Source organism: Lipotes vexillifer, unplaced genomic scaffold (genome assembly GCF_000442215.2).
Source record: "Lipotes vexillifer unplaced genomic scaffold, Lipotes_vexillifer_v1.1 scaffold621, whole genome shotgun sequence".
Classification (NCBI taxonomy): Eukaryota; Metazoa; Chordata; class Mammalia; order Artiodactyla; family Lipotidae; genus Lipotes; species Lipotes vexillifer.
The window spans coordinates 839,778-852,272 of NW_006792411.1; positions in this window are offsets into that span (position 1 = coordinate 839,778).

The following is a 12,495-nucleotide window of genomic DNA, read 5'->3' on the forward strand; positions in this document are numbered from 1 at the left end:
CCTTTCACTGCATCCTATTGGCCAAAGCAAGTCACGCAGCAGCCCAGCTTCAAGGGGTGGAGAAATAGGCTCCATCTCTTGTGGGAGGAGCTTCAAAGTCACATTGTAAAGGACAGTCTACTACAGACAAGAGACAAGAGACGGAGGTTATTTTATTTATGTGCTATCTATACCTCTACCTCATTGTTCAAAGGATTTAAGGTAGCTTATGAAACAAACAAAAACAATTGCAAATATAAGTAAGGAAATCAAAATCTAGAGGAAGAAAATCATAAGTTCTAGGAGAAAATCAAGACTCTGAGAAAATAAATAACTCCGAGAACTGCAGCATCCTCTCCTACCATCTCATCCAGCCCTTCACTGGACCCTCCACCTTCTCCTCTGGGCTGTGAGCATCTCAAGTCAGAGGTATAGCTTGCTTGTCCCTTGACTGGTATAGAGATTGGGTGCTTGGTTAAAGTCATTGATCTGCTTGTGGCTTATTCCACTGAGTGTCCCAGCAGCCAAAGTAGGGAGAAGGGCACAGCGGCCTAATTTTTATTGTGAGAGAGAACATAATACCCTGCAAAGACTTCCCTTAACACCTACTTATGGAAAAAAGAAATAATCCTCACGTAGGGATTCATCCAGGTGACCCTAATCCCATAGAAGGCCAAGTCTCTATAACAAGCTGTTTCCTGGGCTGCCTCTGGATGAAGGATAAGGCAAAGATTGACAGACACAAGGCGGAGGGGAAACTAACACGATGTGGAAATCAGGTCAGTGGCGTGGCTCTGCAAAGGCACAGAGACCTCTGGTACAAGAAGCCAGGGATGCCCCCCCCTGCAAGGGGGAGCCACCGCTGCCTTACGGAGGCCTCAGTCTGCCAGGCACTGTACTAGGTACCACAGATCAGCATCTCCTTCTACTATCTACAACAACTGCCTGCGATGGGCATTTCCTCCTTTACGTGAGACAAAACTGGGACTCAAGTTTCGTGACTTGCCCAAGGTCCCATGGCTAGTGAGCAGCCAAAACTTGTCTGATTCGCATTAATTTTTCTTTCCCCTAGGCCACACAGAGAAGCAATCCACCTCCTCAGGGGCTTCAACTATCATATTAAAAACAGAAAGCTGTGTGGGTCAGGAGAATGAAAACTCATGGTTCCTGTAATTCACATCAGTCCCTGGATTTGGGGGTTTCTGCCTAGTTTTTCAGGCTTCAACTCAGAGGAGATGTTAGCACAGTTACAAACTCCTTCTCTCCTACAATCACTATTATATAATGGTAATAACGTGGATACATTTTATTTGTTTATAACATGCTTCTTCCATTAAGGAATTTGCAAAACAAAAATATATACAGTGTATGATACAGAGAACATAATAACCAAGGAAAAGAAAATTGTTCTGATCACAAGGTGGTATAGAATAATCTGAGATTGAGGTTTAAATCCAGTTCTGGGCTTCCTGGCAGCCAAAGCAAAAAGGAATACAAGATTAGTTATCCACACATTTTCAGAAGGGGAGGAGGGCATACCCTTTCCTTGGGTTTCTCCTAACACTGAATTCTAAAAGAAATTTACTTATGAAGGCACCATCGAGTGATACATAGACAAGGTCGTCAGTGATTTTTTTTTTTTTTTTGCGGTACGCGGGCCTCTCACTGTCGTGGCCTCTTCCGTTGCGGAGCACAGGCTCCAGACATGCAGGCTCAGCGGCCACGGCTCACGGGCCCAGCCGCTCCGTGGCATGTGGGATCCTCCCGGACCGGGGCACGAACCCGTGTCCCCTGCATCGGCAGGCGGACTCTCAACCACTGCGCCACCAGGGAAGCCCCCTTCAGTGATTTTTTTTTTGATAATAAATACATTAGTGAATTTCATATGGCTGTCTATGTATGACATTAAGGCTCAACTCAGAAAATAAAGTTCCAAGACAGGAATTCTGATGGGTACTGCTGATAGAAATGGGCTTTTATATACTGCTAAGAAGGTCACACTGAATTGTGTCTTTTGGCATTCAGGCATACTATTGTGGTTCTTATGACAGTTAATGCTCAAAATCATTATTTCACTTTATATCAGTTAGGACCTTTTCAGTTGCAGGTGATAGAAAACCCAGCTCCAAAGTACTTTATCCAAAAAAAAAGAAGTTTTGATTCATGTTAGTGAAAAGTCCTGGCTTCAGGCACAGCTAGATCCAGGGGTTCAAATACGGTCAAATAAGGTTGGTTTCTTGACAACTCTCAACACCATGTTGGCTCGGGATTTTTGTGGTGGCAAAATAGCTCCTGCAACTCTGAACCCTTTATCTGATCTGCTTCATGCCCAGGGCGAGAGAGAGCTCCCCCAGCAGAGAACCGTGCCAGCAGCCTCAGCAAAAAAAAGAAAACATTTTCTTTTCATCATCTCAGGTTTTGTCATGAGTACAGCCTTGGGCCAATGATGGTGGCCAAGAGGAACGTGACACCGGCCTGGCTTAAGTCTCAGTCCCTTAACCTGACCACATACCTTGAGAACCATACAGAAGAAAAGGAAATGGATTATGAGGAGAGAAACTGCAGCGGTTCATAACACATGCTTTCTAAGTTCATGGACCTGCTTGCAAGAAAACAGGGCTCAATCTATGAAATCAGATTATTTTCAAAGGCCCAAGAGCTTACTAATTCCTTGCACAATTTCATTCTTTTTTAAAAAATTCATTTATTTATTTATTCATTTATTTAGTTTTGGCTGCCTTGGGTCTTCGTTGCCGCACACGGGCTTTCTCTAGTTGCGGTGAGCAGGGGCTACTCTTTGTTGCGGTGTGCGGGCTTCTCATTGCGGTGTCTTCTCTTGTTGCCGAGCACAGGCTCTATGCGTGCGGGCTTCCGTAGCTGTGGCGCATGGGCTCAGCAGATGTGGCTCATGGGCTCTAGAGCGCAGGCTCAGTAGTTGTGGCACACAGGCTTAGTTGCTCCATGGCATGTGGGATCTTCCCGGACCAGGGATCGAACCCATGTCCCCTGCACTGGCAGGTGGATTCTTAACCACTGCACCACCAGGGAAGTCCCTCATTCTTTTTTTAATGATCAATCAAATTTATGAGTATTAAATTATTGATAGTTAGAGAACTCTCTAATCCATTTTCTAGATGGGAAAATTAAGGCTGAGAGAGGGTGACTTGACTAACGGTCACTCTTACCATGCAGTAATTACAATCTCTTATATCTCCCATTTTTTTGGTTCTAAGATACACAGTTTTTTTTCACATGTTAGCATCTCTGTAACTGAACTGTGTGGGAGTTATTAAGCTGCCTCCAAATACACTGGTTCTCTTTGCTCTAGGAACAAGGTAGCATGCACTTCTCCTGTTGCAAAGCCCTTGAAGTGCAATATGCCTGTGTAACTTACCTTGGCCAGCCGTGTGGTTTCCGAGTGGAAGCCTTGACAAGCCAGTGCAGCTTGCCATGTACCCTTGTCCCTGCCAAATATTGGCGGGAGCACAGGATGAGACGGAGCCTCCACTAGTCTGGGTTCTTGCCATGGTCTGAGTTGTGTCCCCTCAAAATTCCTATGTTGAAGTCCTAACCCCCAGTACCTGGGGATGGGACTGTATTTGGAAATGGGGCCTTTAAAGAGGCGATTAAGTTAAAATGAGGTCATTATGTGGGCCTTAATTCAGTATGACTGATGTGTTTATAAGAAGAGGCGATTAAGACACAGACACACACAGAGGGAAGACCATGTGAAGACACAGGGAGAAGGCGGCTGTCTACAAACCGAGGAGAGAGGCCTCAGAAGAAATCAACCCTGCCGGTGCCTTAATCTTGGACTTGAAAGCTCCAGAACCAGTGAAGGAATAAATTTCTGTTGTTGAAGCCACCTGGTCTGTGGTACTTTCTTACGACAGCCTGAGTAAACTAATACAGTCCCCAAGTGACCACAGTGAGCAAAGCCCTCCCACACCCTGCATCTGACATGTAACATAAGCTGGAAATAAACTTTGATCGTGTAAGCCACTAGAACTCTGTAGTTGTTTGTTATAGCAGCATAAACTGCTGTATCTGAACTGAAAAGGATGTATCTCACAGTGGATGTAACAAGAAGGCAGGCAACATTTCTCTTTCTTAGAGAAAATACGATAATCATCTTGCAACCGATATCATTTTATGTTGATTGAAACATGGTACATGCAGCACTTAATGGCTGATCAAATATGTATATATCCGTTACTCCTTTGCATTTCCACAATTACACAGTTATAGAAGAAATGATAATAGTGATAGCAACAATAATAATAGCTAACATATTCAAGTACTTACCTTGTGATAGCTACAATGTTGGGCACTTTCTATATTTTATATTTGTAATCCTCTCCAAAAACTTATGAGGTATTTTTATCATGCCCATTCGAAGATGAGGAAATTTAGAGGTAAAATGAATCCCTGTACTCCCCACTGCCCCCCAGTAAATTGTAGAACTCAAACCAAGTCCTCTAAACCAAAGGTCTCTGCTTCATTCCAGGAGGCTGTCTATTGATAAAACTTTCCTTTTTATTACGGAAACCTCACTTATATTTTATTTTAGAATATGTAATATTTGTTAGTAATAAAACTTTCATTTTTTAGTTTAGTAATTTAGGCTTTCCAGTGAAATCTAGGAAGCTTTCCTCCTTCGTCTGACTGAATACAACTTCAATATCTAAATATATGGAGTTAACTGCCACATATAAATACAGTGGAATTTTTTACGCTTCACATCCATAGCTCACGATATGCTATTTTTTTGTTCTGCCTGGAAAAACAGCCATTCTCTACAAACTGTGGGATGATTTATTCGATTGTTGTTATTCATGGCTAGGAAAAACTTAGAATGCTCAAAATAAGCAAAAACATTTCTGCAGCAGCTGCCGGTGTTCTACTCCCCAATACAAAGTTGGCCTCAAATAGCGGTGATCATGCAGAAGTGCCAGCCTCACATTGAAGCCATTAGCACTTTAAAAGGAGCGTGTGCTAATGGGGATGTCCTTGTGAAAATTCTGATTACTGGGAGAGCGCCCAAGCTAATCTTTGACCCTGAAGTAAGCCCTGATCTCCATGGGGGGGGGGGGGGTTGGGGGGCGGTCCTTGAATGCTAGAGCACCCTTTCTCATGTAACTGGAGCTGTGTGGAGCAGGGAAGGATGAGGTGTTAAGAGAGCCCTAATGAGCCATGTTACAGATGTATAAAACAGCTGGGGGGATGATGTCACTAGGCTCACCCTGCTGCCTCTGCTACTTGCTGCTGTTATTAGAAACAGACACTGGAAGAGGGCACCTAGAATGTGTGCCTGTCCCTTCGCGACCACTCTCTGGTCCTAATTAGGTAGGCTGGGCCCCAGCTGCTACACATAAACCTCACCAGGTGACTCCAAACCGCCTAGGTTTATAATCCAGATGAGCTCTGCTGCAGCTTGCACTAGAAGGAGGCCATCTTCAGTGAGGGATTTATTGTACTTGTTACATTGTAAGCCTGACCCCTGGGTGGGTGGGGAGAAAAATGAAATTCTCAGGGAAAAGACTACAATTAATCACAAACTCAGAAAATGTTCAATTAAGAGTGTGATTCTTAAACTGTCTGATATCGGGTGATGTCAGACTCTGTCATGGCTGTGAGTTTAAGACTTATTTTCCAAAACAAACAGGAGGGATCATCCTGTCTTGTTTCTAACTCCAAACATACTTTTTTTTCCCTCATTAAGTCAGAATAGGAACCATTTAAATGCTCACTATGTGCCAAGGGGTTACATAGAGTGGCTCCTTTAACAACTTTAGGAAAGACTGCTGCAGAAGAAGTTGGGCTCAGAGAGGTGAAGTGACTTACCCAAAGTCACACAGCCAGGAAGTGGAGTGGAATTTTAATCCAGCTCAGCTATCCTGCAGACCACGTTTCTGGCTTCCCCGACCACATTCATCACTCCCACTTCCATCCTAGGAGTGTTTCCTTGTTATACATTATCGTACCACTGGCTTTCCTTTCCTCTTCCAATAATGGTAGAGTACCTTGTATTGTAATAACCCTTCTGCAAATAACAGTACGCCCTGGACAAAACAACTATTTGAAGGCAATGGAGAGTTACCAAAAGCAGAAAGAAACAAAAGGGAAGTTGACTAGGTTTTTTCCTGAGAATATACCCCAATCTACTTAGCCCAGAGTGGTTAGAACTCAAGTAAAAAGCTTCACTTATACTGGATTGAAGAGTCAGAGGATGGAGTCTGAGGCTGCCAGAGGGTAGAAATCAAGGGAGAAATACTGGAAAGGAGGAAGCCACAAAATGTGAAACCTCAAAAATCTGCATCAAAACTACCTCAAATTCTTGTTGACTCCTGAACTGTGTGTGTGTAGGGAAGATTGCAAGATTCTCAGTAAAAAGCAGTATTTGGGAAGTTGAAGAAATTGAGCAGTTTCAGTTTCTATTCATAACAGAGGAGACTGAGTTTGGATTTTAAACTGAACCAAGTCATCTGCTTGCTAGAACAAGAATCAACATTCTTCAAAGGAAGATAACTGAATCCAGAGGCTGTATAAGATATTGTTTAAAATCTTCAATATACAATGAAAAATTATTAGACATTCAAAGAAACAAAAAAAGTGTGACTCAATAGAAACTAACTCTGAGACTATCTGAATGTCTGAATTAGCAGAAGAGCACCTCTAAGGGGTTTTATAAATATGTTCAAGGATTTAAAGGAAAACATTGTTATAATTATAGAACAGATGAGGAATTTCAGCTAAGAAGCTGAAACTAATGAAAAGAAGTAATAACATAATACACACACAAAGGAATCAATGTACAAATGATGGCCAACTCCTCATCAAAACAATAACATCCAGAAGGCAATGAAAATATATCTTTAAAGTGTAAGTGAAAATAATTATTAACCTAGGATTCTATGTTAAGTACAAATACCCTTCAAAAATGAAGGTAAAATAAAAATTTGGGGGGGGGGTGGTAAATAAAAATGTAGAGACTTTCTTATCAGTCAGCTTGAAATACAAAAATGCTAAATTAAGTTTTTTCAGGTTGAAAAGAAATGGCATCAGATGGAAACCCAGGTCTACTAGAAGGCTTGAAGAGCATCAGAAATAATAAATATGTGAGTAAGAACAAAAGGTTATATTTTTTCTTCTCTTAATTAAAAAAGTCAGTTTAAGAAAAAAAGAATCTATTGTGGGATTTATACATATATATAGGCAATGTATATGATAATAATGGCATGATAGGGTAATCACATCAGATTTTTTTTCAGGCTGCATGAATTTATTTATTGCCAAGAGATTACCTACAACCATAACAAGGCATAAAAATTTCACTGTAATTTTTTCACTTTTTATGTGGAAATAATTTCGAAATTAGAGAAAAGTTGCAAAACTGGAAACAATATATAGAACATTCATGTACCCTTAACCCATATTTACCCCCATTTGCTTTATCATATGTTCCCTCTCATTCCCCCCCAACACACACACACAATTTTTTTCCCCCTGAATCACTTGAGGGTAGGTTGCATACATGTATACCTCATGGCTCTTTACCCTGAAGTATTTCAGTGTGTATTTCCTAAGAATAAAGATATTACCTGGGAGTTCCCTGGTGGCCTAGTGGTTAGGTTTCTGGGCTTTCACTCTCATGGCCTTGGTTCAATCCCCGGTCAGGGAACTGAGATCCCACAAGTCGCACAGCGTGGCTAAAGGGAAAAAAAAAAAAAAAAAAAAAAAAAAAAAAAATTTCCTTAGGTAACCATAGTTTGGTTATCAAGTTCAGTACATTGTAAGTTGATATAATACTTTTATCTAGTTCAATTTTTACCTAATTTAACATTGATACAAACTTTTATTCAATTCTAATTTTATCCATTTTGTCTAAATAATGTGCTATACAGAATTTTTTGTCTTTATTTTAGGATCCAGCCTGGGATCAGGTATTGAACTTAATTGTCACGTCTTTTTAGTCTCCTTTAATCTGGAACAAATCCACAGGCTTGTGTCTTTTATAACATTGATATTTTTAAAGAATTCAGTTCCTTCTTTTTTTAAAAATAGATTTTCCCCCCATAATCTCCTTATAGTTAGATTCAGCTTTTGTATTCCAGGCTGTGATACTGTGTCCTTCTCAGCTCATTGCACCTGAGGGTAAATAATGTCCATCTACCCCTCAAAGTTGATGTTAATTTTGATCATGCAGAGAAGGTGTTCCCCAATTTCTCTACTGTACAGTTACTATTCTTCACTTCCAACTAATACATGATCTGTGGAGAGACACCTTAACATCATGCAAATATACTGCTCCTTATCAAAATCCCCTCCTAGATTTAGCAGCTATTGAGTAAGTATCCTTGCCTGGACTGTCTTTACCATGATGGCTGCAGAATGATTTTTCAACTCTAGCATCCTCCACATTAATCAGTCAGTCAACAACATTTTGCTGTAAGCAAGAGCTCTCCTTACTCCCCATGTACTTTTCTATCTATTTATTATCAGTATTAACTCATGAATCATTATTTTTTAATGTCTTAAAATTAATTGTTGTCCTTAATTTTCTTGGTGCTCAGGTTGTCCCTCATTTGACCAGCGAGAACCCCTTCGAACGGGCTCCAATGCCTTGTGACTTGCATAGGCAAGTCACATTTTATTTTCCAGCATAACAAAATACTTCAGGCTTATCTTGTACTCACCCTGCCTCAGTCCTGAAATCAGCCATTTCTCTGAGGATCCCTGTTGCCTTTAAGAGACAAGATCTGGACACTAGGTGTGCTCATTGCTCCAGCAAAATATTTTACAGAATTCAACAAAGTGATTCTAAAATTTATGGGAGGGCTTCCCTGGTGGCGCAGTGGTTGAGAGTCCGCCTGCCGATGCAGGGAACACGGGTTCGTGCCCCGGTCCGGGAAGATCCCACATGCCGCGGAGTGGCTGGCCCCGTGAGCCATGGCCGCTGAGCTTGCGCGTCCGGAGCCTGTGCTCCGCAACGGGAGAGGCCACAACAGTGAGAGGCCCGCATACCACAAAATAAAATAAAATAAAATAAAAAACTGGGAGACAGCAACCCCATGTGGCTCCAGACACAAAGCCTTCAAAAAGACACACCATCACTTTGATGGTATTCCTGCCCCAAAAGGCATAATGTGAATATAATTGTGAGAAAACACCAGGTAAACTCAAATTTAGGGACACTCTGCAAAATAACTAGCCTTTCATTTTCAAAGAGGTTATGGTCACGAAACACAAAGTAAGGCTGAGGGCCTATTCTATATTAAAGAAGACTTAAAAAACGTAACAAGAAACACAATCCTGGTCCTGAATTGCCTCCTGGTCTGTATAAAAATGACTATTAAATACTAGATTAATTGGGTCAACTGATAAAATGTGAACGTGATCTGTGGGTTATATAATAGAATTGTATTAATGTTAATTTTCCTGGTTTTAATCCTTATATTGTTGTTATGAAAGAGGATGTTTTTGTTCTTAGGCAAGACAGATTGAAATAATTAGAATTAAAGGAGCATCATATATATATATGTAGAGAAAGAAAGAAGTATGAATGAATGAATGATAAAGCAAATGCGGCAGCAGATAATAACTGGTGAATCATGGTAAAGGATGTTTAAGAATTCTTTATCTTGGTCTTGCAACTTTTCTGTAAGTTTGAAATTACATCAAAATAAAAAGTTTAAAACTATTCAACTACACATGCTGATAAGTACAATGAAGAGATAAGGCATGGAAAGCCTTTAGCCCAGGGTAAGCCCCTAATAGATAGCACCTATTGTACCGATTCTTGCAGGTAGAAGAAAATGGGAAGGAAGGAGCTGAGTTTCACAACAGTTAGATAACTCCTCTCACTTTTTGCCCTGCTCTCTCCTTACAGATGAGGTGGATGAGGCCCAGAGATGGGGAACTCCTGAGAAGTGGCAGGGTTCAGTTGGGTTTTGGTTTTTTACCCTATATCAGGAATATCCACAGTCTCCAGGGAAATGGGGGCTGCATGATATTTACATTGATAATATGGGGAGATCTTTTTGGAAGTAGGCCTTAGCTGTTATGTAATGTAATCCAAATATCGAAATGCATCTGCTTTATTCCTGCAGTGATGCACAGTAATAGGCCTAGAACAAGTGATGGCTCAGTCCTCCAATGTCGATGGGTCTACACTCATGTAGCTGACATGTGCGTCACTCTTCTGTTACAATATGTTGGTCAGGACACTGATCAAGACCTTTTAGGCACACAGTAACAGAAAACCCAAACTAGAATGGGCTTAAGTAACAGGAAATATATGTAAATAAATAGTCCAGGATCAGATGAGTTCAGGCATGGCTTGATTCAGCACCTTAGACACTGGAATCTAGTCTGCCTCAGCATTCCACTCTGCTCTCCTAGGTCTGCAGGCTCCACTAGCTGGCAAGCTCCAGGCCCAAACTCAGCAAGAGAGAGCCAACATGCTTCTGTGGTGACAAGAACCAGCCTTAGTGCTGTCTTTGATTGGCCCAGTTTGGTGTGGTTTGAATCGTGTGCCCATTCCTGAACCAATGACTCTGGTTAGGAGCATAACACACACTGAATGGCTTAGGGCAAAGTTAAGCACTGTACTCCTGGAACAGCTGAAGGACTCACGTACAGTCTAAGTGGTAACCATTGTCCAAACTAAAATTGGGAGTTGACTTAAGAGTAAATGGATGTTTTAACATTTCTGAGTTAACCTGACCCAACAATAGCTACTGGAAGGAGCACACCAATAGCTCCTGTGACCCTCCCACTCCACTTACACACACATCCAAACCATAGAGAACTGAGCACCTGAACCAAAAGGAGCCAGTCCGAGCCAATCAGATTCCCTCTCTGTGATAGAGCGATTGTAAAAGTGGCCCCAATTCTTCATCCCTCCCAGTAGCCATACCCTTTGCAATGTAACTTCACAGCTTCACCCATCAAAAGGTAGAGCCTACGACAGGCACATGAAAAGATGTTCAACATAGCTAATTATTAGAGAGATGCAAATCAAAACTACAGTGAGGTACCACCTCACACCAGTCAGAATGGCGATCATTCAAAAGTCCACAGATAACAAATGCTGGAGACGGTGTGGAGAAAAGGGAACCCTCCTACGTTGTTGATAGGAATGCAAATTGGTGCAGTCACTATGGAAAACAGTATGGACGTTCCTCAAAAAACTAGAAATAGAGTTGCCATATGATCCTGAAATCCCACTCCTGGCCATATATCTGGACAAAACTGTAATTTGAAAACGTATACGCACCCCCATGTCATAGCAGCGTTATTCACAATAGCCAAGACATGGAAGCAACGTGAATGTCCATCCACAGATGAATGGATAAAGAAGATGTGGTACATATATACAATGGGATACTACTCAGCCATAAAAAAGAATGAAATAATGCCAATTGCAGCAACATGGATGGACCTAGAGATTATCATACTAATTGAAGTAAATCAGAAAGAGAAAGACAAATACCATACAACATCACTTATATGTGGAATCTAAAACATGACACAAATGAACTTATCTATGAAACAGAAACAGACTCACAGACATTTAAAACAGATTTGTGGTTGCCAAGGGGGAGGGGGGAAGGATGGATAGGGAGCATGGGATTAGCAGATGAAAACTATTATACAGAGAATGGATAAACAACAAGGTCCTACTGTATAGCACAGGGAACTATATTCAATATCCTGTGATAAACCATAATGGAAAAGAATATGAAAAAGAATATATATATATATATATATATATATATATATATATCTGAATCACTTTGCCATACAGCAGAAATTAATACAACATTGTAAATCAACTACACTTCAATAAAATAAATTTAAAAAAATAAAAATGAAGATTAAAGAGAAAGGTTGAGCCTATTTCCCCTTCCCTTGATCCTGGGCTAAGCTTGTGACTTGCTTTGGACAAGAGAATGAAGCAGAAACCAGGGTATACAAGCTCTCAGACTGGACTCAAGAGGCCATGAGTGCTTCCAATCTCTCTTGCTTTCTTTCTTGCTTCTCCATGAGGACAGGACTGAGCTAGCCTGTTGGAGCATGAGGCACACAGAACACAGCCCAGTCAGCCCATTTGTGCCTGGTGAGGTCTAGACATGTGAGAGAGCCTATCCAACATTCGCAAAGCCACCCAGCTCACCCAAAGCTGAGCATAGATGCACACATGAGTCCTGCCAAGCTCAGCTCAGCTCAGCTCAGACCAGCCAAACCACCCTGCAACCCACAGACTAGTATGCAACAATAAATGTTTATTATTCACCACTGAGGTGTTAATGATTGTTACACAGCATTGCTGTGGTAATCGATAACTGATACACTCTCCTGAAAAACATCGGAGATTCCCAGAGATGGCAGTCAGAAAGGATGGTGCTAAACTTGTAGAGTCATATGGAGGTGGGATTGAAAGTAGTGCCAAAATCTTGGTGCAAGCCAAAGTTGTGGGGAGACGGAAACCACAGGGAGGCAAAAAGACTGGTC